Source organism: Muscardinus avellanarius, assembly GCF_963383645.1.
Source record: "Muscardinus avellanarius genome assembly, chromosome: 7".
Classification (NCBI taxonomy): domain Eukaryota; kingdom Metazoa; phylum Chordata; class Mammalia; order Rodentia; family Gliridae; genus Muscardinus; species Muscardinus avellanarius.
Genome location: NC_137793.1, coordinates 10,359,551 through 10,384,883, shown reverse-complemented (window position 1 = coordinate 10,384,883; position 25,333 = coordinate 10,359,551).

Sequence of the window (25,333 nt, the reverse complement as noted above, 5' to 3'; positions counted from 1 at the left end):
CTCCACCTCCCAAGTGTGGGGATTACAAGCGTGTGCCACCACGACTGGCTCTCAGCTGAGGGTACTTTTAAAACTCCCAACTTCCAGGCTGCCCCAGGCCCATTAAATCAATCTTTGTAGTTGCAGTCTCCGCATTACTGTGTTTTGCTCCCAACATGATATCAATATGCAACCATGATCACGAAGTACTGGCATATATAAAAATGCTTAAAAGATCCCAAGAGAACATAATCATCTATATATAGGGAGAATATAGGGTATTATCTAAAATGACTGGCTTGGATTCTCCAAAAAAGTAAATTTCATCACAATATAAAAACCAAATGCACTGTACAAATCTTGACTAAATTCTGGGTAAATAAAAATTAAAACAACTTTAAATTCACTGGAATAACCTGCAATTACAAAAACACCCCTCATTTCCCCCCATAAATAATAAAGGTTATTTTTTGCCCAGTCACTAGTTTTATTCCACGTAGCCCTTTTGTTCCGCGTCTTCTCATTTTAAATTCCAGGAAATGATTGGGAATGCTTCTGCACTTGCTGGTGACTTTTCTTCCTTCCTTCCTTCCTTCCTTCCTTCCTTCCTTCCTTCCTTCCTTCCTTCCTTCCTCTCTTTCTTTCCTCCTCCTCCTCCTCCTCCTCCTCCTCCTCCTCCTCCTCCTCCTCCTCCTCCTCCTCCTTCTTTTGGTGGTACCGGGGTTCCTGGAAACTCTTCTACCTCCGGACTACACTCCCAGACCTATTTTATATTTTTACTTGGAAACAGGGTCTCTTAAGCCAGCACGGCTGGCTTCAAACCTGCGCGATCCTCCTGTCTCAGCCTCCCAAGCGCAGGGATTACAAGCGTGCGCCACCACGCCCAGCTCTATTTCATATTTTCACTGTTCTTATTTTCCAGCTCTACAGCAGTTTCTATCTGTGTTTATCATTTAGCATCTAACTGAATCCTGGTATCATGGAGGTATGCGGGTCATCTGTTCTCTTAATCCCCAGATGTAGTTTATTATGTACAGTCATTATGAATTTTGTCACATTCATTGCTATGGTGTGGATATACTTGGGGTGTGTTCCCCAAAGGTTCCTGTGCTGGGAGCTTGGTCCTCAGTGTAGTGGTGTTGAGGTTGTGAAGCTTCAGAGGCAGGGCCTAGTGGAAGGTAACTTGATCACAAGGGCTCCGCCCTTGCAAATGATTAATACTGCTCTCAAGGAGTGGATTCGTTTCAGAGAATGAGCTGTTCTAAGAGAGCTGGCTTCTCCACTGAATTCTTCCACACACATCTCTTGCCTCTTCTGCCTGTTTCCCCAGCATTGTGATGCTGTGTGTTATCAGGCCCTCACCCGAGCTGAGAAAATGCTGGCACCATGTTCTTCAACCTTAGGACTGTGAGCCAATAAACCTCTTTTCTTTATAAAGTACCCTGCCTCAGGTATTTTATTATAACAAGAGACAACAGACTAGGAAACCATCCTTATTTATCCTTATTACTTTATTACTATTTATTGTTTTATTACTATTTACCTTATGCCATCTCTATTCTTTTTTTTTTTTTTTTTTGGTACTTGAGGTGGAACCAAGAGGCTTTCTGCCTCCAGGCTATAATATATCCAGACCTATTCTTATATTTTTTTGGAAACAGGGTCTCACTAAGTTGCTGAGAGCCTCATGAAGCAGTTGAGGCTGGCTTTGAACCCCTGTGATCCTCCTGTCTCAGCCTCCCAAACGCAGGGAATACAAGCGTGCGTCACCACGCCCAGCTATCTCTATTCTTTTATAAAGATTTTTTTATAAAAAAAATATAGAAAATATGATGTAACAACCGCCCAGTTTGTAAAGAACACCTCCAGGAACCTATCTCATTTACTCTCCTTCCGTCTTGTTTTAAAAGTAACGACCTTCTTCACATTCATAATTAAGTTATGCTTTTTTTGTGAACTTTATAGAAATAAAATCTCCATAGGATGAGCATGGTCTTTGGCATATGGTTTCTTGAGGTTAACATTATATTTTTGAGGTCCAATTCAATTTTAGTGTGTAACTGTGTTTATAAAACTTCCTTTCTAAGCCAGGCGTGGTGGCGCACGCTTGTCATCCCCGCACTTGGGAGGCAGAGACAGGAGGATCGTGCAGGTTCGAAGCCAGCCGCACGTGCTGGCTTAGGAGACCCTGTTTCTAAATAAAAATGTAAAATTAGGTCTGGGAGTATAGCCTGGAGGTAGAAGGGCTTCCAGGAACCCCAGTACCACCACCAAAAAATAAATAAATAAATAAAACCTTCCTTTCTATATACTGTCCCATTGTCTGGTGGCAACATATTCTCATTCTGAAAATTAGTTTATCAATTGCATTGTCAAATAGATATTTGGGTTGTTTCCAGTTTGGGGATGCATATAGTGCTGCTCTGAACATTCTTGATCATGCGTAGTGCACATGTATCTGACTCATGTCAGGGGTATTCCTGGCTAGAATTTCTGGGTCATGGGGAATGAATCATTTCTGTTCACTTTTGATAGATAACCATATGCTTATTCCAGAATGGAAGTTTTTAAACAAATTTACACTCCCAGGAACTGTGTATGAGTATTTCTGTTGCTCTACATCTTTGCCAACAATTGATATTGTCAGCCTTTTAAAAACTGTGCTACATCATTCTGGTATGTGTGTGCATAGTAGATTTTTAGTGTAGTATAGTTCCATGATAATAATGTTGCAAATCTTTTTTTATTGACCCCTTGGATATCTTTTATTGGAACAAACTTAAATCTCTTACCTATTTTTCCAATGTACTTTTTATAGGGTGTGTAAATATATCTAAAAAGGAAAGTCTGGTATCATTACTATAAATGCAAAGTCAGTATCACATGCCAGAAAATAGAGAGTGACTATTAAACTCCAGGACTATGCTCATTCTTTGTGGTTGGTCGGTTTTTCATTTTATCTTGCAAACAAGGAAAAGGAAGAATTTCCTATCATCAGGCAGGCTCACATTCGGGTGAGAAATCAATCAATGGCAGAATGAGAGCTGGCTCAGAGGACACCCCCAGCCCCTTCCAGTGACTTCTGAAGATGCTGGAGAGAAGGGACAGACCAAAAGCAAACACAGAGCCCCCGAGCTCTCCCCTAGATCCTGCAGAAGGGGCCACTTGTGAAGCTTCTACTCAGTATTAGCATAGTATTAGCACGTTTCATGAGCTGTCTCATTTAGCCTGTACACTGCCCTTTGAGGCTGGGTCCTCAGGCTCTGGTAAATAGCTTCTCCCGTTGATGGCTGGAGCTCCGGCTTCCGTGTCTACCATCCAGGCAGAAAGACGCAAGGGGGTAGAGAGCAGAAGGTCAGGCCTCCCAGCTGAATCATCTCCTTCTTTGGAGTTCTTACTAAAGCTGAACTGCTTACATATTTTTGGTCTTATCTGTAAGATTAGCTGAGAAACGTAGATCTTTAACGTGGGTACTTGTCCATCTCCAACAATATGCTTTTCTTTTTTCTTTTTGGAAGTACTGAGGATTGAACCCAGGGCCATTCTAACTCTGAGTTCACCCCTAGCCCTACTTTTTATTCTCTATTTTGAAACAAGGTCTCACTAAGTTGTGGAGGGTCTTACTAAGTAGCTGAGGCTGGCCACAAACCTGCAATCCAAGTACTGGGATTACAAGTGTGTGTCACCACATTCGGCAATATAGGGTTTTTTAAAGAGAGAAAGAAGCTGGGCATGGTGTCCCATGCTTGTAATTCCAGTACTTGGAAGGCTGAGATAGGAGAATCACAGGTTCAAAGCCAGCCTCAGCAACTTAGTGAGACCCTGTTTCTAGATAAAAAATAAAATAGGTCTGGAGCTGCAGCCAGAGGTAGAAGGCCCCTGGGTGGGTGGGTGGGTGGGTGTTCATCCCTAGTAACACACACACACACACACACACACACACACACACACACACACACACGCCAGAGAAAGATAGATAGGAGAGTGATACCGGATGGGCAACTGGAATTTCCTACCACAGCAGCTTACAGGGATTACCAAGGGGCAGTCTCACTGGCCCTTTTACCCCATCCCCACCCCGATTCCCCTGCCTTCCTTCCCCTTTTCCATATGCAGTGAGGCTCTAAGAGCAGAGGGGGAAAGCAGGGGCCAGAAGACAGGTTGAGAATTCCTGGTAAATGTCGCACCTTCCCTCTCTACACTTCCCTCCACTCTCACCTCTGCCCCCACCCCATTGCAGAGACAAACAATGGGGGTTGGGGGCGTTCTAGGGCAGGTCAGAAGGAGGGGAGCATGGCTCTCTCCCTTTCCAAGTGGAGTCTGGGGATCTGAGAACCTGCAGAGTTCTCTAGGTGCTGCCCAAGTTTGGGCGTGTGTGGATGTTAAGATCCTGGCCTGCGTCACGGTGGGAGGTCTCTGCAGCGGCCTGGGCCAGTGCCATGGTGTGCCTGAGGAAAGCATGGGGGTCACCTCAGTGCAGTCCCTCTCAGCCTGCGGGGCCTGGGAAAGGTCATCCTGACCCTATAGGCAGGAGATCAGAGGTTAGAGGGGGGCTGCCCAGGAGGTTACCAAGCGAGGAGAGCCCGCCCTCTGAGGGAGGGTTTGGATGTAGAGCCCATAGACCCAAAGGGAGCTAAGGTTGCTTCTCTCCTAAGGCGCCTGAGCAGCATGGAGGATGAGGATGGTGCTAAAATGGCCCCATGACAGTCCTGCGCCATGCCAGAACACTTCCTAGGTCCAGAAGGAGGCCACTGCCTCTCTACACCCCAGCTCAGCCCTCAAGAAGAATTAAGCCTGGAGAGGAGACAGGGACAGGGTGATGCAGGGAATCTCAGAACCAGGCCACACCCCCACCTCTGTCGCCTGCTGCTGGGTGGGGCCAAGTGAGAGCGGACCCAGGACTCCCACCCCAAACCCTTCAGCGGTTAGCCCTGCCTGTGCCAGGGAGGGGAGGGAGGGGAAGGAGAGGAACTGAGCTTCCGGAGTATTGAAATCACAGATCTGGACTGCAGGAACTGAGCCTCAATTTATGAAATTGACTGGAAGTTTATAGGATTTGCCCAAAGTGTTGGTTGAGGAGAGATGCTCCGGAGTGATCTGAGAGGGGCATTTGAATGCCCTAACAGGAACCATGATAGGTAAAGATTGTTTCCTGTTTAAACCTACTGAGTTAAGGTGAATCCTTTAACTGGTTACAATGAAGGTAACTGCCATTTATTGAGCCCTTGCAGATTGCTATGTGACACTACATAAACCTTTCATAAGCCATATCTTCATCCTCAGAGCCATTTTACAAATGAGAAAACAGAGGCTTATAGGAATACTTCTCTCTGCGCACTGTTTTATAGTAATTAGCATGTACCACGTCCCTGGTGTGGTGCCAAGTGTGCAAGGTACATTATCTGGATTCATCCCTCAGCCTCCCGGTTGGAAGGCATTATTCTCCTTACTTATCAGATACCTAAAAGAGGTGCAGGAACTTGCTGAGATACCAGGTAGAGATGACCCAGGAACTGGCAGACTTACCCATCACTGGTTTTAGAGATGAATACAGCTTAAATCCTACTTACTCTCAGAGTGCTGACAAATGGGGCAGGGGGTAAGACAACTGTGCTGCCAGAGAAAGAGTGGGGAGAACGATAGAGGAACCCACAGAGAAGGCGTCAGGAATCCCCAGGAAGAACGCTGCAGAAGGGGAGAGCAAGCCCTTAATTTCTTTGGAACTCATAAAACTGCTTTGTAAAATGCTGCACAGAGGGACTAAAATGTGGTGTGGCTACTGTGGAAAACATTACAAGAGTTCCTCACAAAGTGAAAATACACTTACTGTATGCTCCAACAATTCTACTTCTGGGTCTATACCCAAAAGAACTGAGCAAGGCCTCGGAGAGAGAGTGTGCGCCTATGTTCATGGCAACGTTATTTATGATAGTTAAAATGAGGAAGCAACCCAAGTGTCCGTCAGGGGATGAACGGGCAGCAGGATGTGGTGTTACGTATGCACAACAGAATGTTATTCAGTCTTGAAAAGGAAGGACACTCTGATAACACATGATGGACTTTGAAAACACCATGCCACCGGAAATAAGCCATTCACAAAAACACACATGCTGCATGATAACAACACATCAGAGATGCCTGGGGTACTCAAATCCATAGAGACAGAAAGCAAAAAGGTAGTTGTTGGGAGGAGCAGAATGGAGAGTGTTTTTTTTTTTAATGGATACAAAGTGTTTGTTTGACAAGATGAAAAAAAGTCCTGAAAGGGGCCTGTTATGGTGGCCCATGCTTGTAATCCCAGTAATCCCCACACTTGGGAGGCTGAGACAGGAGGATCGCACAGGTTCGAAGCCAGCCTCAGCTATTAGTGAGGCTCTCGCAACTTAGTGAGACTCTGTTTCCAAATAAAGTATAAAATAGGTCTAGGAGTATAGCCCTGAGGTAGAAAGCCCCTGGGTTCCATCCCCATAACACACACACACACACACACACACACACACACACACACACACACACAGAGTTCTGGAGATTGGTTGGTAATGATATGAATGTACTTATGTATATAAAAATGGCTAAGATGGTAAATTTCATGTTATGTGGATTTTTGCACTATTAAAAATAGATTAGAGGTACTAGGGAATGGAGTTGACCAAATTATGTTATATGAATGTATAAATATGTAAGAGTGAACCCCTCCTATTAGGTATAATTATAATGCACCAATAAAAATTTTGTTTAAATAAATTAGAAATTCTGAACTAATGGGTATTTAGGACCTGCTTGCATGCTGGCCTCTGTTTTTTATTGTATTATTTAGAAGATCACTTGTTCTCTACAGGCCAACAGAAAGAAAAACAATTGCCTTTGAAGTCACATTTCAGTTTGTCTTTGCTGATGTTGCTGATGCTGACTCATTTCATTTGTGCTAAGAGCTGCATTGCCTAAATGAAATTCAGGTTGGAAGAGGGTAAGAAGGAATAATTTTTCTCTTAAAATCTTCCCTCTGAACCATGCTAATCAAATTTCTGTCTGCTGGCCACCTCTGTGCTTCCAGGAATGACTGCCTGGTTCTGTCGGGGTTTTGAAGCAAACAGAAAAATTAGGATATCCCAGGCTGCACAAGGATATGACATTTGGAGCTATCATTTTAAAATAAATTAGTGATTACGGGGCTTTGGGAATGCTATGGTTTTTTCTTGCATTTAAAAAAATATTGCTTACATAGCTCCAAATGAGTGGATTTTATTTCTAAATAGTCATTGATTTTGTGTCCTTAAATGGATGTGTTTAATAAACTACTCACTCTTTATTTCTCAGAGGTTCCAGAAGGATGTGGTTGCTGAAGGGCTTGGAAAAAGAGGTTAGAAGAACAGAGAGGGAAAATTAGATGTATGTTTCTTTGTCCATTTGACCTTGTTCCGTTTAATCCATGAATTTACTCATTCAATGAGCAGCTATTTAATTTCCTGCTATGTAGCACGCACAGTATGTATCTATGTAGCAAGAGATAACACGGCTGTGGTGCCTGCCTCATGGAGTTCACGGTCAGTCGGGAAAGAAAGATATTGAACAAACAGTTCCATAAGTGATTGCTGGACGACAATTGTGCTGTGTTACGGAATGGGTTGGAAACCCTGCTCTGTTGGGGATGGGGAGCCAGAGTGATCCCTGAAGTTTTCCCTAAGAAAGCAGTGTTTAATTTTAGAACTGCTACTGAAGCCAAAAGACAACTTCCTTCATAAGTTCCTTCCTTAAGTTCATTTGAATGTTAATGTTGAGTGAGCATTTTGCCAACACACTTTTCTTGTGTAAGGTTTTGGAAAATTATATAGAGCAATGTGAGTTTCCATACCATGGATGAGGGTGGGTGGGAACAAAGTGAGTAGCTGTTGTCATTTTCTACCCAGCATCCTTTTTTTTTCTTTTAACTTGGGGCCACAGCATCCCAGTCAACCTTTCCTTACTCTTAGCCATGTGGTGTAGGTGTGGAAAACCTCATCTTCCCTTTCCCCTACAGGAAAGGCTCCGCTCCCCAGGCAGCGACAGTCCTGCTCTAGGACAAAGGCTTGGTTTGGTTCAGCCCACACTGGACTTCAGCCCATGTTTGTTTTATTTGCAATGGATAACTTGCTTTGTGGTGGCCTGAACAATGTCCCAGACTTGGGTACTCAGGTTTAGATGCATATCTGATCCAAGCCACATCCATGAGATAAGTCAGGCACTTTTCTAGAAAGATTGGCTCTCTTTATTCAAATGGCTATATGTTGCCTTCAGTAGAAAAAAAGCTTGTTGAAGAATTAGGCCTACACAAAGAAAAGGAAATCTGAGAGATGGAGAATAAATTTCCAATGCTGTTGAGCACCATGGCAGGATCTAGTGCTACCTCTGGACCCTTGTAAGTTCCTGGAGGATAGGGACTTTGCTTAGTATTTTTCAAAGTTCTATCCCCTATGTTTAGAATAGTACCTGGCACACGGGAAGCAGCCAGTAACTATTTTTCAAATGACTGAGACCATAGATTTCTTTTTTGTACATGTAACTTGTTTCTTAGAAGTCCCTGTTCATTGAGATATAAATAACAAATCAACAACTGCTCTTTTATGTCTCCTTTCTTGCTGGTTGGTAATTCCCTTTGAGAATCATGCCCCAGTTGCTTTTTTCCAGCAAGCCCTTTGAGGAGATAGATATCTCCAAACTATCAGTGATTTATTAAGGTTTCTAATAACTTAGAAATAGACTACTTCATATCTTATTTTTCCAACTTTGAGCCTTTGGCATGCTTTCAGTACAATAGGAAAAAAATACCACTCATCCTATTTATCAGGTTTGAGGGAGATCAAAACCAATTCATAGAAATATAATACTTGAATGAGAATATGACATTTCAGATAAATGAAGGAATGTGAGAAGGTAGACTGAGGGACAAATGAAGAGCCCAAAAGAGATGGAAAGAAGACAGAGGAGGAAGGCCATAAAAGGCAAAATCAGATTTAGTACTATTAAGTAGAAGCTAATGACTTTGGCCTTAATCTAACGGTGTTTTAGAAAAATTAATCTGGCTGAGGCATAAAGGGTAAACGAGAGTAAAGGAAACCTGGAGGGGCCCAGGCAAACTGAGGGTCTATTTTAATATTTCAGTTGTGTAGTGCTGATTAAAAGGAAGAGATTGATTTAAAAAGAATTTGTTGTTCATAATGTTTTCAAACTATTAAAAGCACACAGTTTTAATTTTTTAGCAAAGGAAAGGTATTAAGACATCTTGAAATAATAGGAAGAATATTATTGATAAAGAGGTAGTCATAGTTAATGAAGTATCATTCCCACCGCATATCCAGGAGTTATTTATAAGGCTACATACTGATCCCCATAATAATTTGACCCTGAATGGGCCATAATTAGCTAGTTTGATACAGGCAGATATATTTCCAATTTAATTTTTCCAGTGACTGTGCTGGTTTATTGAATAAATGAATTTGAAATCTTTCTGCCCATCTAAAAATGAAATCTGCGATGTGGACTGACGTTCTCTCTGGCTTTTACAGTTACTTATTTCCATGCAATGGAAATTTAAAGGAAGAAGAAAATCCAATAAGCGATTTGTAATTTACTTGGGAAAAATTATTTCCTAATTCTAGTTCAGTAAGATCTCCTCTTTTATTTTAGAAATAGAAAACCCACACACATGGTAAATGCTGCTTTTGTTTGATTTTATTACTCTTTCTGGCTAGTTGGGAGGAAAAGAGGTTCCTTAAACACTGATACCCAGTTTCCCCTCTAAGTATTTCTGGCATAGTTTTCCTCTGATTCAGAGTAGTTGCTGGAGAAACATTAAATTGGGAAGAGAATTCAAAGGATTTCAGAGGCTGAACTACATCATGTCACTGACACTGCATGCCTTCACACCATTTAAGGAAATCTCCATATTCTGCTTTTGAAGATCACTACTTAGGAACACATTCTTAGGCAAAATATCACCCATGTCTACCCCCTTAGATTTGATTAATCAAAGATACAATCTGAATGTCACCCTCTTTTTAAACTATCTTTGTAAAGTATAATGCTGTTATCTATAGAATTGCAGGATGAGTAACTGTAATGCAAATCAGAGACTGAGCTCTTTACATAAAAATTTTATATAAACAAAACCCAGATATCATTATAACTGCATTTGGCCTTTTGTTACATATGTTTGAAGATGAATACATTTTCCATTTTCACATTAAATTTTGGTCAGGGTTTTCATTTTCTGAGTGAGCCAGGCTTGGGAATTTGGAATCACCACCTGTTTTCTGTTCTCTAATAATAATGGCCAACACATTGTGCTTACTAGGTACCAAACTCTGTGTTCAGCCCTTTATATAAGATATTATATAAGATATTTTAATAGTCTCAGAAATGGTTTTTTTTTTCCCCTGTGGTACTGTGGGTAGAACCCAGAGGCCCTCTACCTCCAGGCTATACTCCCAGGCCTATATTTTATACTTTATTTGGAAACAGGGTCTCACTAAGTAGCTGAGGCTGGCTTCGAACCTGTGCGATCCTCCTGTCTCAGCCTCCCAAGCGCTGGGATTACAAGCGTGCACCACCATGCCTGGCTCAAAATGGTTATTTTAAGTATATACTGTTGATATTCTCATAACTGAGGAAAGAGTTATGTCTTGCTCAAGATCACATAGCTAAGTGGTAGAGCCAGGACAGAAAGCCAGTAATATAATACAAACATTTATATTGTTAACCAGTCTTTCTGTACTGCCTCCCATTAACATAATCATGCTGATTTATCTATTCATTTATTCCACAAACACATTTCTTATGTAATTAGTCCAAATCAGACGTCAACCATAGCAGCTTCTAAAAATTAAGGCAAGGTTCCTGACCTAACAATTTAGGAAGCCAAACATGTTAATAAAAACTTAAAGCTTAAATGTTGTTTTCATTCTTTTTGTATAAATTTGGATGTTTTTGGCTGCAAATAACTGGGAATCTTAACTTTTGTTTAAACAAAATTTTAAACAATTAAGCAATTTAACATGGCAATTTACTTACATCACATCAATAGGTTTGGAATTTGGTGGTTCAATGATACTGTTAAAGATTGGAGCACTGGTAATCCTGCTTTGCTGTCTACAGAATAGCAAAGAGATCACTCCTCATCTTCATAAAATAGCTGTGATGATACTAGAAATCATTTTCTTTCTTACATTATATAAGTTGGAGCAGCGATATGAAAGAAAAAGCTTTCTTTTTATATCTGCTCTTTTATTAGAGGCATTTATTTTTCCAGAAACATCTAGAAGGCTGCTTATGTCTCAGTGGACAGAATTTGGTTTACAAGTCCACCAAGGGGAAGATAACTTGGCACAGTATCTTTTAAACAAAAGCAAATTTCATTAACAAAGATAAAAGGGGAATGGATAAAGGGTAAGCCAACTTTACTGATAGTGTTTGCCACACCTCTCTTCTAATATGAGTGTCAAAACAGGTATATAGAAAGTGCTGTGAATGCAAAGATAAATGTTTCACTTTCTCTAGAACAAGAGGTGTGTGGGTGTGTGTGTGTGTGTGTGTGTGTGTGTGTGTGTGTGTTTACTGGAGACTGTACCCAGGGGCAATTTTATTTTTTATTTTGAAACAGGATCTTGAACAGGGATAGAACCCAGCCCAGTTATATTTCTTATTTTGAAACAGGGTCTTCTTAAGTTGCTGAACGCCGCACTAAGTTGCTGAGGCTCGTCTTGAATCTATGGTCTTCCTGTGTCAGCCTCCTTAGTACTGGGATTACAAGTGTATGACGCCATGTCTGGCAACAGATGTCCTTTCAGAGAATGAGACATGGTATCTTGAAGGGTAGGTAAGAGTTTATCAGATAAAGGACAAATGTCTCAGAACATGAGAGGTAAGTGCAATTTGCAGAGCATTTGGTCTAAGCTCCACTCAGCACTTTAATCTCCTTCACTGCCTATTCCAAATCAGCCTCGATCCTCTTTTGACTCATTTCTCTAGCTAACTCACAACTGTTTCCTGCCTCACCTTTTTGCTTTGACCAAAGATTTTCAACTACATAATATGTAGTACAAGATCCAAGACAGTGTAGATGCAAGAACCATGATATGGTTGGGATATATAATGTCCCCTGGAAGGCTCATGTATTGGCAATGTGAGAATGTTGAGAGGTGAAATCACTGAATCTTGAGGGTTCTCATCTCTTCAGTGGGTATATCCATGGATGGATCAGTAACTCGAATGGACTTCCTGGCTGGTGATGTAGACAGGTGGGGCATGGCTGGGGGAGACAGGTCATTGGGTGTGCATATGACCAAGGCCCCCTCCTGGCCCTCTCTTCCAGCCTCCATGATGTGAGAGTAGCATCCCTCTGAACACCTTGCCACTACTTCCGTCAGTGATGTTCTTTAGCTCACCCTGTGGACTGAAATCTCTGAAACTGTGAGCCCTGGTGAACCTGCCACCCTCTTCACTGTTCTTGCTGGGTATATTGATTACAGTGACAAGTGAGCTGACTAAAGCAAACTATATTTTTTGCCATCTGGTCAAATGCTCTCTTAATTAAAACAGATAACAAAAGATACATTAGGGCCTTCTAAATGAAACAAGCTTTCATTTCCAGAGAACTTTTTCCTCTTTTCATCTTTCCCCTTTATTAGCTATCTTACCTTCTTCAAGGAATGCCAAAATTGGAAGGCTAGAACTTATTTTGATTTTTCTGATAGCAACAAAATAGAAACTGTAGGATGCCATGTGACAGAGAACAAAGAGTTTGACTTCCTCTTTATTCAGTATTAAAACTCTTTTATTCTTTGCTGTGTAACAAATTACTCCCAAACTTAGTGGCTTAATACAACAAGAGACTTTCATTGTCTCACACATTTTCAGGAATTAAGGAGTAGCTAGCTGGGTGGTTCTGGCTGGATCTGGGTGGTCTCTCTTGAAGTTGTAATTAATATGTTAGCTGGGGCTTCCGGGACCTCAAGGGGTAGCTGGGGCAAGAAGACCTGCTTCCAAAACAATTCACATTATAGCTGTTGCCAGAAATCTGCCACACTCTTCATGGTGCTATTTAATGTGTCCTGAAGAGGCAAGTTAAGTAGCAAAGAAAATGTGGCTTGTTAGATGGTGTTAGGATAACTTGTATCCTCATTTTATATCATATATTAGGGAAAACCCCATATAGGTTAACGACCTAAATCTAAAAAGTAAAACTATAGAACTAGTAGGAGAAAAAAAGGGTCTTTGAGCCAGGTGTGGTGGCGCACGCTTGTAATCCCCACACTTGGGAGGCAGAGACAGGAGGATCGCGCAGGTTCAAAGCCAGCCGCGCTGGCTTAGGAGACCCTGTTTCCAAAAATAAAAAAGTAGCCGGGCATGGTGGCGCATGCTTGTAATCCCCGCGCTTGGGAGGCAGAGACAGAAGGATCGTGCAGGTTCGAAGCCAGCCGTGCTGGCGTAAGGGACCCTGTTTCAAAAATATAAAATAGGTCTGGGAGTGTAGCCTGAAGGTAGAAGGGCTTCCAGGAACCCCACCCCAGTACCACCAAAAAAACAAAAACAAAAAAAAACAAAAATAAAAAAATATAAAATAGATCTGGGAGTGTAGCTCAGAGGTAGAAGGGCTTCCAGGAACCCCAGTACCACAAAAAAAAGGTCTTTGAGAACATGCACATACACAGAGTGCCCCAAAATATGTGAAACAAAAACTGACAGAGTGGAAAAGAGAAAGACTATTCAGGAATTATATTTGGGTATTTCAACATTTCTTTCTAATTAACTACATGACAGTAAATCAGAAAGGGTATAGAACACAATACTACCAGTCAATTAAATACTCCACCCAGCAACAGTAGAAATTTTATTATTTTGAAGTACAAATGAAATGTTCTTCAGACTGGATGATATGCAAGGGTCATAAAGCAAGTCACAAGCTGTGTGTGGTGGCAAACGCTTGTAATCCCAGCATTTGGGAGGCTGAGATGGGAGGATCGCGGTTCACGGACAGCCTCAGCTACTTAGTGAGGCCCTCCGCAACTTAGTGAGACCCTATTTCAAAATAAAGAATAAAAAATAGACGCCAAGTGTGGTGGTGCACATTTGTAATCCCAGCATTGGGGAGGCTGAGACAGAAAGATCACGGTTAATGGCCAGCCCCAACTACTTAGTGAGGCCCTCCACAACTTAGTGAGACCTTGCTTCAAAATAAAGAATAAAAAATGAGGCTGGGGGTGTAGCTCAGAGATTGAATGTGCCTGGGTTCCATCCCAGACCCACAAAAAAAATTAAATAAAGCCAGTCACATTATGTATAAGGACTCAATGCAAAATATGTTCTCCGGCTACAATAAAATTGAATGAGAGACAGTAGAAGAAAATCTTAAAAAAAAAAAAAAAAAGCTACTTGGAAATTAAACAGCATGTTTCTAAATAACTGATGGGTCAAAGAAAATATCACTAGGAAAATAAGAACATATTTTCTACCAAATGAACATAAAAGCACAATCTATAGAAATTAATATAATGTAGGTAAAGCAGTACATAAAGTATATGACTTTAAAAGATTAGAAAGAAAGGTTTAAATTTCAAAAAATGAATAACTAAATTTCCACCTTAAGAAATTATAAACCCTTTGCAACTCAGTGAGAAGACCCTATTTCAAAATAAAGAATAAAGAATAGGACTGGGTATAGCTCAGAGGTAGAATGTCCTTAGGTTCCATCCGCCGCCCCCCAGTACCATTAAAAAGAAACTATAAAAATAAAACCTAAAATAAATAGAATGAAGGAAAGAAAAACGGTTATAGTAGAAAGCAATAAAAAGAAAATAGTAAAACAACAGAAGTCAGTGAAACAGTAGATTCATTGATTTGAAAAGATTTATGAAATTGATACAAATTTAGCAGAATAATCACAAAAGAGAGAAGACAAATTACCAAATTTAGTAATAAAAGTAGAAACATTCTGTGCCCTACAGAAAGTAACGTTATACCAACAATTTGACAACTTAGATGAAATGGGCATATTTGTAGACAGAAATGATAGAAGTGGAATCAAGAAGAAATTAAAATCTGAATAGATCTAATAAATAATATTTGATAAAAAATATCAAAGGCAGTAACTTATTTAATTAGGTCATTAAAAATATTCCTGACTTCTGGTTCAGCCAGGAGCACTGCCATAGTCCTGCACAAGCCCGCTTGCTGTGGCTTTGACCCTACAGCCCTTTGGAGGGGCTTGGGGATGTCAACTAGCTGAGCCCAACTAGGATGTCGTGTAAACCAGGGCTGGGAGGCCTGACCTGGCTGGGTACTCCAAGGACTGCTTGGAGGGCAAGCCAACAAAAGGAGTGAGACTGGATCTTGGAGTTCAGATATCACGTTGCCATCTCAAAAAATATAGGCAAGGTTACCATCTTCCTTGGAAAGCCACAAATGTTAAAAAAAAAAAAACTGTTCAGAAATGACTTTTTTTTTTGCTTTTTTCAGTGAATTTTTAAAAATTTTATTGGTGCACTATAGTCGCACATCACAATGTAGATCATGATGACAATGACATATGTTCACACAGTACTTAGTGCCTCCCCTCACTTCCCTTTTCCTCCCTTCCAATACAGAGTGTGCAGGTTAACAATGTTATATCCATAAGTATACACATATTTGAATGTAGCTTTTCCATTAATTAACCTCAGCCTTCTTCCTCCCCTACCCTTCCTCTCTGGCTTTGGTGAGGTTTTCTCTCCATTACCTGGAGTCCCTCTGGTATCCCTAATACTCCCTAGCTTGAGCATATTAGATAAAACATATGTCCCTTCTCTTTCTGTGCTTGGCTGATCTCATTTAACATAATGTTCTCCAGGTATTTCCATCTTGTGAATGACATGATTTTGTTCTTTATTCCTGAGTAGAACTCCATTGTGTGAATTTCTCATAATTTGGCAACCCACTCATCTGTTGATGGAGACCTAGGTTGGTTCCATAGTTTGGCTATTGCAAATTGTGCTGCTATGAACATGGGTATGCATATGTTAGTGTAGTTCTCTGATTTCAACCCCTTTGGAAAGATACCAGGAGTGGTATAGTCGGATCCTATGGTGGATCCATTCCCAGTTTTCTAAGGAATCTCCACACTGATCTCCATAGTGGCTAAACTAGTTTGCACTCCCAAAAATGGTGTAAAAGAGTTCCTATTTCCCCACATCCTTGCTAGCATTTGTTATTTGATTTATTATGCTTGCTACTCTTACTGGGGTTAGATGGAATCTCAGTGTAGTTTTGATTTGTATCTCCCTGATGACTAATTATGTTGAACATTTTTTCATATCTATTGGCCATTTGCATCTCTTCTTTTGTGAAGTGTCTATTCAGTTCAGTTGCCCATTTCTTAATTGGGTTGTTTTTCTAGTGTAGAGTCTTGGAGCTCTTTGTATATTCTGGATATTAGCCCTGTATCAGGCTGGTGGCTGGTAAAGATCTTCTCACATTCTGTAGGCTTTCTCTTTAGATTCTTGGTTTCTTTTGATAAGCAGTAACTTTTTAGTTTGATGCCATCCCACTTGTTAATTCTTGTTTTAATTTCATGCACTTTGGAGGTCTTGTTGAGGAAGTTACTACCTGTGCCTATATGTTGGAGTGTTGAACCTATGCCCTCCTCTAATAGTTTCACAGACTTGGTCTTATTTCCAGGTCTGATCTACCTCAAGTTGATTCCTGTGCATGGTGAGAGGTAAGGATTTAGTTCCATCTTTCTACAAATGGATAGCCAGTACTCCCAGCACCATATGTTGAAGAGGTTGTCTTTTCTCCAGCATATGATTTGGCCCTTTTGTCAAAGATCAATTGACTATAAGTGTGTGGGTTTGTTTCTGTATCTTATATTCTGTTCCATTGGTCTGTGTGCCTTTTATTGTGCTAATACCATGCTGTTTTAACTACTATTGCTCTGTTGTATAATTTGAAGCCAGGGATTGTGATGCCTCCTGCATGGTTCTTATCACTGTCGCCGACTAATCTCAGTTGGGTCGTTATTGTCAGCTCCCGGTCAAATCCTCAGAAAGATGGGGCAAAAGGCAGGTGGAGTTCTGCAGAAACTTATCTGCAGCAATTCCTTCCCCTCTATGAATTCCCTAAGTTTCTAGGTACGGCGCTTGGGAAAGAATTTGAGGTGGACAAAGGCTTCTTGAGCCAATGACAATTTATTACAGGAACCCAGAGAAATTTATACCCTTCACCAGTGAGATTAATAATTGGAGAAAAAAGAAAGGGAAGGGGGGCAATCACAGCAAAACAATAGTAAATTACATATAAACAAAGTAAATGACTAGTCCAGCATTTAGGAGATAAGCTCCGGATCTTTCTTCCGATATTGCAGCAGGGCAGGTCCAAAGGTAAATTCCAAAGGCAATACAGGCACGCCCAAGGCCCAGGGCTTGGAGAATACGCCTTCTCATGGAATCTTCTTTTGCTTTCTTTTTTGAAGTTTCCATCTATATCCATATGACAAGCATGGGGAGCTGTGGCGGTCCAGGGAGATGCGATGGGAGTCTCTCAGATCTCATCTGCTTTGCCTTCTGAAGTCTGAAAGCTTACAAAAACTCACAACACAGCTTGGCAAATAAGACACCACAAATAACACTGTGAAGTTCTTGAATTTAGTTGTCAGATGTATTTCCTTGACTGCTGAACACTCTTTTTTAGACAAAAGCCTATTAAAGGCCTATTGGTCTCTAATAATCCATTTCCTTATCACAAACCCTCTGCAACCTGCTTCTAACTTTCTAATTCCTTTCTTTCCCAGTCGGGACGTTCTTATGATAAGCTCTTCTTCATGAAAAAGTGCTTTCTTACTCTTACGGTATTTCCTTTCCTTCATACATATATATTTAGAATATCTGTCCTTTATTTTGTCATTTTCATTTCTAGCCATGCGGCATTCTCCCTGTTTCGGGGAACGCTCACACTGGGCGTGAAGGTCAACAATCTTTCTCCTTGGCTCTATTGTATTTTGGCAACTAAGTTGTTCATCAACTAAATTGCTTTGAAGTCACACACAAAATTTTATCTTCTCTGTCTCTAGGCAGGATCTCAAGGGTAAACAAAGTTTCCTTAAACTGAGCTATCGGTTACCGGAGTTAATAGCTTAACCTAGTGATAGGAGTGAGGATCGGAGACCCTTTGTGATTGCTGCAGCTGGAATGCTTATCACAGCATCTGAGTTCTGGCCAGTTTTTTCCTTACTATTGAGCAAAGCCAAGGACATTTATACAAATTATTAGAAAATTTATATCCACGGACTCAATTTCTATTTATAGTCCTGATTTCACATCACTGGAGCAATTCGTGTAGAAAGTTAAAGGAAATATTAATAGTCATGAAGGGTAAAAGTGGGGGATATTTTGGCCAGAGACGATACCTCTTTCTCAGGGAGTTCTGCCGATAAACTATGTGGAGTGGGGGTCTCAACACATAGATGCCGAGGCAGCAGGATGTCTTGGCATATCACTGAGAATTGCTTTGGCTATTCTGGGTCTTTTCTTTCTCCATATGAAACTCATGACTGATTTTTCTAGGTCTATGAAGAATGTCATTGGTATTTTGATAGAAATTACATTGAATCTGTAGATCATTTTTGGCAGGATGGTCATTTTGATGATATTCATTCTGCCTATCCATGAACAAAGGAGATCTTTCCATCTTCCAAGGTCTTCTTCAGTTTCTTTCTTTAATGTTTTATTGTTTTTATTATAGAGGTTTTTGGGGTTTTTTTTGCATCTTTGGTTAAGTTTATTCCTATTTTGTTGGTTTTGAGGTTATTGTGAATGGAATTGTTTTTCTTTCTTTCTTCATGGATTCATTGTTGACATATAGAAAAGCAACTGATTTCCCTAGGTTGATTTTGATCCTGCCACTTTGCTGAATTCGTTAATCAGCTCCAGCTCAACTCTTTTGGTTGAGTTTTTGGGTCTTCCAGACATAGGATCATGTTGTCTGTAATCAACAATGGTTTTAATTCTTCTTTTCCTATTTGAATTCCTTTGATATCCTTCTCTTGTCTTATTTCTGTGGCAAGAGTCTCAAGAACTATATTGAAAAGGAGTAATGATAGTAGGCATCTATGTCTTGTTTCTGATTTTAGAGGGCATTATTGCAGTTTTCCCCCATTAAATATGATGTTGGATTTGGGTTTATCTTATGTTGCCTTAATGATGTTGAGATACATTCCTTTTATTCCAATTTTCTGCAGTGTTTTTAACATGAATGATATCACATTTTGTCTCATGCTTTCTCAGCATTTATTGATATGATCACATAGTTTTTGTTCTCAGTTCTATTTATGTGGTGAATAACCTATTGATTTGTGTATATTGAACCAGGCTTTTTGGGGATGAAACCAACTTGGCCATGGTGTACAATTCTCTTGATATGGTTTTGAATGCATATAGCTAGTATTCTGTTTAGAATTTTTGCATCTATGTTTATCAAAGATATTGGTTTGTAATTTTCTTTTGGTATTAATGTGCTACTGGCCTTATAGAAGGAGTTTGGAAGAATTCCATCTCTTTCAATTTCCCAGAACAAGTTGTGAAACATTTGGATTAGTTATTTTCTGAAAGTTTTATAGAATTCAGCTGGAAACCCATCTGAGCATGGGCTTTTCTTTGATGGCAGAATTTTTACTGGTGTTTCTATTTCTTTGCTTGCTATTGGTTGGTTTAGGCTTGTTATGTCCTCTTGTTTCAGTTTAAGTAGGTTATATGTGCTTAGAAATCTTGAGTTTTTTCCATGGTTTTCAGTCTATTGGAATATGAATTTTCAAAATAGTTTTTTGTTGTTGTTGTACTGGGGTTCCTAGAAACCCTTCTAACTCCAGGCTACACTCCCAGACCTATTTTATATTTTTTTTATTTGGAAACAGGGTCTCTTAAGCCAGTGAGGCTGGCTTCGAACCTGCGTGATCCTCCTGTCTCTGCCTCCCAAGCGCGGGGATTAAAAGCGTGCGCCAGCACACCCAGCTCAAAATAGTTTCTGATAATCCTTTGAATTTCCCCAATGTCTGTGGTGATGTCTCCTTTTTCATGTCTCATTTTAATGATTTGAGTTGATTCTTTCTTTTGATTAGTTTGGCCAGGGGTTTGTCAATCTTATTAATCTTTTCAAAGAGCCAGCTTTTTGTTGATCCTTTGTATTTTTTTCTCTATTCCTGCTCTGATTTTAATAATTTCCTGCCTTCTGCTGGTTATGGGATTAGACTGTTGCTGTTTTTATAGGTCCTTGAGATGTGTCATTAGGTTGTTTACTTGAGAACTTTCTATTCTTATGTGGGCACGAAATGCTATAAATTTTCCTCTTACACTGCCTCCAAAGTGTCCCGTAGATTTAGATTTTGGTATATTGTGTTTCTATTTTCATTTGATTCCAGGAATTTATTTCTCCCCTCATTTCTGCTCTTACTCACTCCTCATTCAATAGTATAACATTCAATCTCCATGTATTCAAATAGTTTCTTTTGGTCTTCCTGTTGATTTCTACTTTCATTCTTTTGTGTTCTGAAAAGATAAAGGGAATTATATTACATTTTTTTAATTTGCTGGGGCTTGCTTTGTTGCCCAGGATCTATTTTGGAGAAGGTTCCATGGGCAGCTGAGAAGAATGTGTACTATGCTGTTCCTCGTTGAAATATTCTGTATATGTCTATTAGGTCCATTTGGGGTATAGTTTTATTTAGTTCTGAAGAGCCTTTACTCATCTATTGCCTTGAAGATCGATCTAGTGACATGAGTGGTGTGTTGAAGTCTCCCAATATTTTTTATTTGGGTCTGTTTGAGATTTGATGTCCTGAAGTGTTTTACAAATGTGGGTATACCCACTTTTGGGGAGTAAACATCTACTATCATTATATCTTGTTGAATTGGTCATTTTAATAATAGGAAATGCCCTGCTTTATGTCTTCTGATGTGTTTTAGCTTAAAGTCTATTTTATTGCATATCAGCATTGCTACCCCTGCTTGTTTTTGGTCTCCATTAGCATGATACATATTTTTCCATCCTTTCATTTTTAGCCTATGAATATCTTTGGCTGTAAGGTGAGTTTCTTGCAAGTAGCATATATTTGGATTATACTTTTTAATCCACATAGCCAGTCTATGTCTTTTAGTTGGTGAGTTAAATCCTTTGACACTCAATGTTATTATTGCGATAGGATTTTTGTTTCCTGTCATTTTGTGTTTTACATTCTGTTTGATATAATGTTATTTCTTTGTAGTTGCCCCACTGATTGAATTAATCTCTTTTCTGATTCCCAAATTTGCTTCTTTTTTCTTCTTTTTGATTTATTTAAGTATTTTTCTCTAGTGCTGGCTTAGTATTCATGAATATTTGGAGATTTTGTTTCTCTTGAAATACTTTTTATTTCTCCATCAATTCTGAATAATAGCATTGCTGGATATAACAGTTGTGGGTGTAACAGTTTTGTCTTCTTCCAGGGTCTGGATTACATCATACCAGTCTCTCCTGGCATTCATGACTTGGGTTGTTAAGTCAGGAGTGAATTTTATTGTTTTGCCCCTGAATGTCACCAGTTATTTTGTTCTCACTGTTTTTAAGATTCTTTCCTTGGCATCTTTGTTGGTCATTTTGATTATTACATGACGTGGGGAGGTCCCTCTTTGATCTTTTCTTAATAGTGTTCTGTATGTCTCTTGTATGTGATGTCCAAGTTTCTTTCCATGTTTGGAAAATTCTCTGAAATTATTCTCTAAAGAGATTACGGATACCCTTGGTCTGTGCCTCTTTCCCCTCTTCAATGCCTTTTATCCGTAGTTAAGATGTGTCATATTGTCCCATAGTTGTTGGATATTTAGGTTCTGTTGTTGTAATGTCTTCTGTATGCTGTTGACTGTGCTTTTGGTTTTGAATGAACTGTCTTCTAACAGTTATATTTTCTTTTCCATTTCATCTAATCTTCCAGAATTTCTTTCTATTGCTGTCTTCATTTTATTTATTGCTCATCCAACAGGCCCTTGAATTTAATTATTACCTAGGGGTGGTGGTTCCTGTTCTTTTTCATTTTCCTCATCTTCATGATTACCTGAAATCAAATTCAGAAGTGTCCAGTCAGCCTCCATGAAATTAGATCAGAGCCCTTGCACTCTCTGCTCCCCATAACATGCTCTGAGCTCCTCAGACTTCACCTTGTGTAACGTGGACTGAATCTCTGAAGACTCCAGAAGTGACACTTGCAGCATCAACGCAGCCATAGACTTGAAGCTGTGTGTGCTGACATCCGCACCTTCAGGAGTGTTACCCTACAGCTGGGGAGGCTTCTTCATCTCAAAGAAAACATCCAGAGTCATTTCTGAAAATAAAACTACAAACAAGACCCACTGTTGTTGATGGCCTCACTGTGATATACTTCCACCCAAAAAAAGAAAAGCAGCTTTGGACAAGAAAGCCCAAGGAGTGAGACAAAGCCTCTAGAAGACCTTATATTTTCTTTCTTTCTCTCTTTGTTTTTGGCCCTCTAACATATCCAGTAGAAAGAAGCTTGCCAGGGAGACAAAGGTACTCCAAATAATCAAGAAAATTAGATTAGTACAAAAAAATAGCTCCCAGGTATATAAATCAAAGCCAAGGAAATCACACTAAATATAGGGATATAGGGAGTGCTTTTGGGAGAGATTGTAAAAATCAAGGAAAATCAAAGTTGAAAGAAAACTTTATGAGAAAAAGACCCGAAGAACACTATTCCTGCAAAATATGCCAAACTTGCATAAACATATGACAGTTTCATACATACCCATTATATGTAATATACCACAACACATATGTGTAATACATGATGCATATGTAATAGTTCTATATATTTATCTGATTAAAGACATTATTATATAGGAATATGGGAGGAGTTATAGGCAATATTATAATTGCTATTATGGTCAACCGGAATTAGATAATTTAGAAATATGAGAATGAAAAAGAGAAGATGTCATGAAAACTAGGTGACCTGTTAAGATATTAGCAAGAAATTACACTCCTGTCATTTGGACTTGTCTGAGGCAAAGCTTGTCCTGTTTTTTTTTTTTTTTTTTAACATTTCTTGATAAAGGAGGTCAAACTCAGTAGACTACCTCTGAGCTATACCCCCAGCCCTATTTTATATTTTGTTTTGAAACAAGGTCTTGCTAGGTGGCTGAGTGTCTTGCTAAGATTCTGAGGTTATCCTGGAACCTGTGATTCTCCTGTTTCAACCTCCCAGGAACTGAGATTATAGGCATGTGCCACCATGCCCACTTCTTGTCCTGTATTCCTGTCAATCATATAGAGTCATGTTAAATCTGTATGTATTATCTCACAGTTAATTAACTAAAATGCTCTTACATTTGCAGACTGCAAAACTTAATTGAGTTGTATTTTAGACTCTTACCTGGAAATGTAGAAGTGGAAAGGAGAATAAAATGGAGAGAACATAGAATGCCTAAGCATCTCATGGTCTGTGCAGTTTTGAAGTCCTGTCCTTGACATCTATTTACAGACTGATACTCCTTGATAGTGACACTGAGTGTCCTCCAGTTAATGTCAGCTTAAATGAGTCCACGAGGCACATTCCTTATTCCTGGGAAAGCTGTGTACAGTGGCGCAGGGCTGTATATGAGGGGATGAAGTCAAAACGAACCCCAGGCCGGCATGTGCTTCCCACCTGGAGCCCACTGGAAATTTAAATTTTGTCACCAGGGCTACATGCCAATACCTTTCATGTAGATAAATGTTAAAAATCTTTAAAATTATAGAAAATTGTCTAGGCATGATGGCACACACCTATAATCCCAGTACTTGGGAAGCTGAGGTAGGAGGATTGCAGGTTAGAAGCCACCTTTAGCAAACCAAATCAGACATGGTTTTTGTTTTCATAAATAAGGTTTTACTGGAACTCAGCCAAGCCTTTTCATTTGCAGATTGTCTATAATTGCTTTAATGCTACAAAAGCAGAGATGATTTGTTACAAGAGATCATACAGCTCACATAGCAAAAAACTATAGCCCTTCCTGAAAAATTCTGCTGGTCCCTAGAATAACAGAGAAAGTCTGATCATCTTGGTAGATGTACAAAAAGCATTTGACAAAAATCAAACAATACTTTGTGATAAAGCTTTCAGTAGAGCAGGAATAGAAGAAAACTTCCTTAATTTGATGAAAGGCAGCTACAGAAACCTACAACTAACAAGCTTAAAGGTGAAATGACTATTTTCTTCCTAAGAATGGGTACAAAGCAAGGATGCCCACTCTCGGCACTTATATTCAACATTAGACTGAAGGTTCCAGCCAGTGCAATTAGGCAAGAAAATACAAAAATTAGTATATATCCAAATAGAAATGAAACTAAGAAAACAATTATATTTATAAAAGCATCCCAAAGAATAAAGTGTTGAGGGATATATTTAATAAAAGTGTAGAACTATGAACTTAAAATGGTTGAATGTTGCCAAAAATTAAAGAACTAAATAAGTGGTAATATGTCTCATGTTTGCAAATAAAAAGTTTCAATATTGCTCAATGTGAATTTCCCCAAAAATTGATCTATAGACTCAATGCAATTCTTATCTACATGTAAGGAGATTTTAAAAAGAAAGGATCGTTCTAATGTTTATATTTTAAATCCAAAGAACCACAACAAGCCAATATAATTTTGACCAAAAAAAACAAAAACAAAACTCAAGGACTAATATAATTCAATCTCAAAATTTACCATAAAGCTACAACAATATAGAGGGATACTGGCATAAAGATGGACATACAGAATGAAGAAACAGAATAGAGTTCAGAAATCAGCAATAAATCCCCACATTGCCAATTTATTTTCAACAATTCAAACTGGGATATAAGGTAAAATCTTACACAAAGTCAACACCAACTCAATTTATTTGTCTCTTTTGCTGGCATTTTCTTATGCAAACACTTGGATTTAAACTTAGTTTATCAGTTTTCAAAGTGTGCCGCAGAGACTGACTTAACCTAACAGAGGTTAAAACTATTTTCATAATAGTTCTAAGGCAATATTTGTTCTTTTGACTTCATTATCTCATGAGTGGATAGTGAAATTTTCCAGAACCTACATGATATGTGATTCACAACAGACAATGCAGAAGCAGATACGAGAATTCAGCTTTTTTTTTTCTCCTGGTTTGAACTGTCTGGGACAGAACCCAGGGGCATTCTACCTCTCAGCTACACCCGCCCCCCAAGCCCTCTTTTTTAATACTTTATTTTGAAACAAGGTCTCATTGAGTTGTAAAGGGCCTTGCTAAGTAGCTGCAGCTATCCATAAACTGCAATTCTCCTGTCTCAGCCTCCTGAATGCT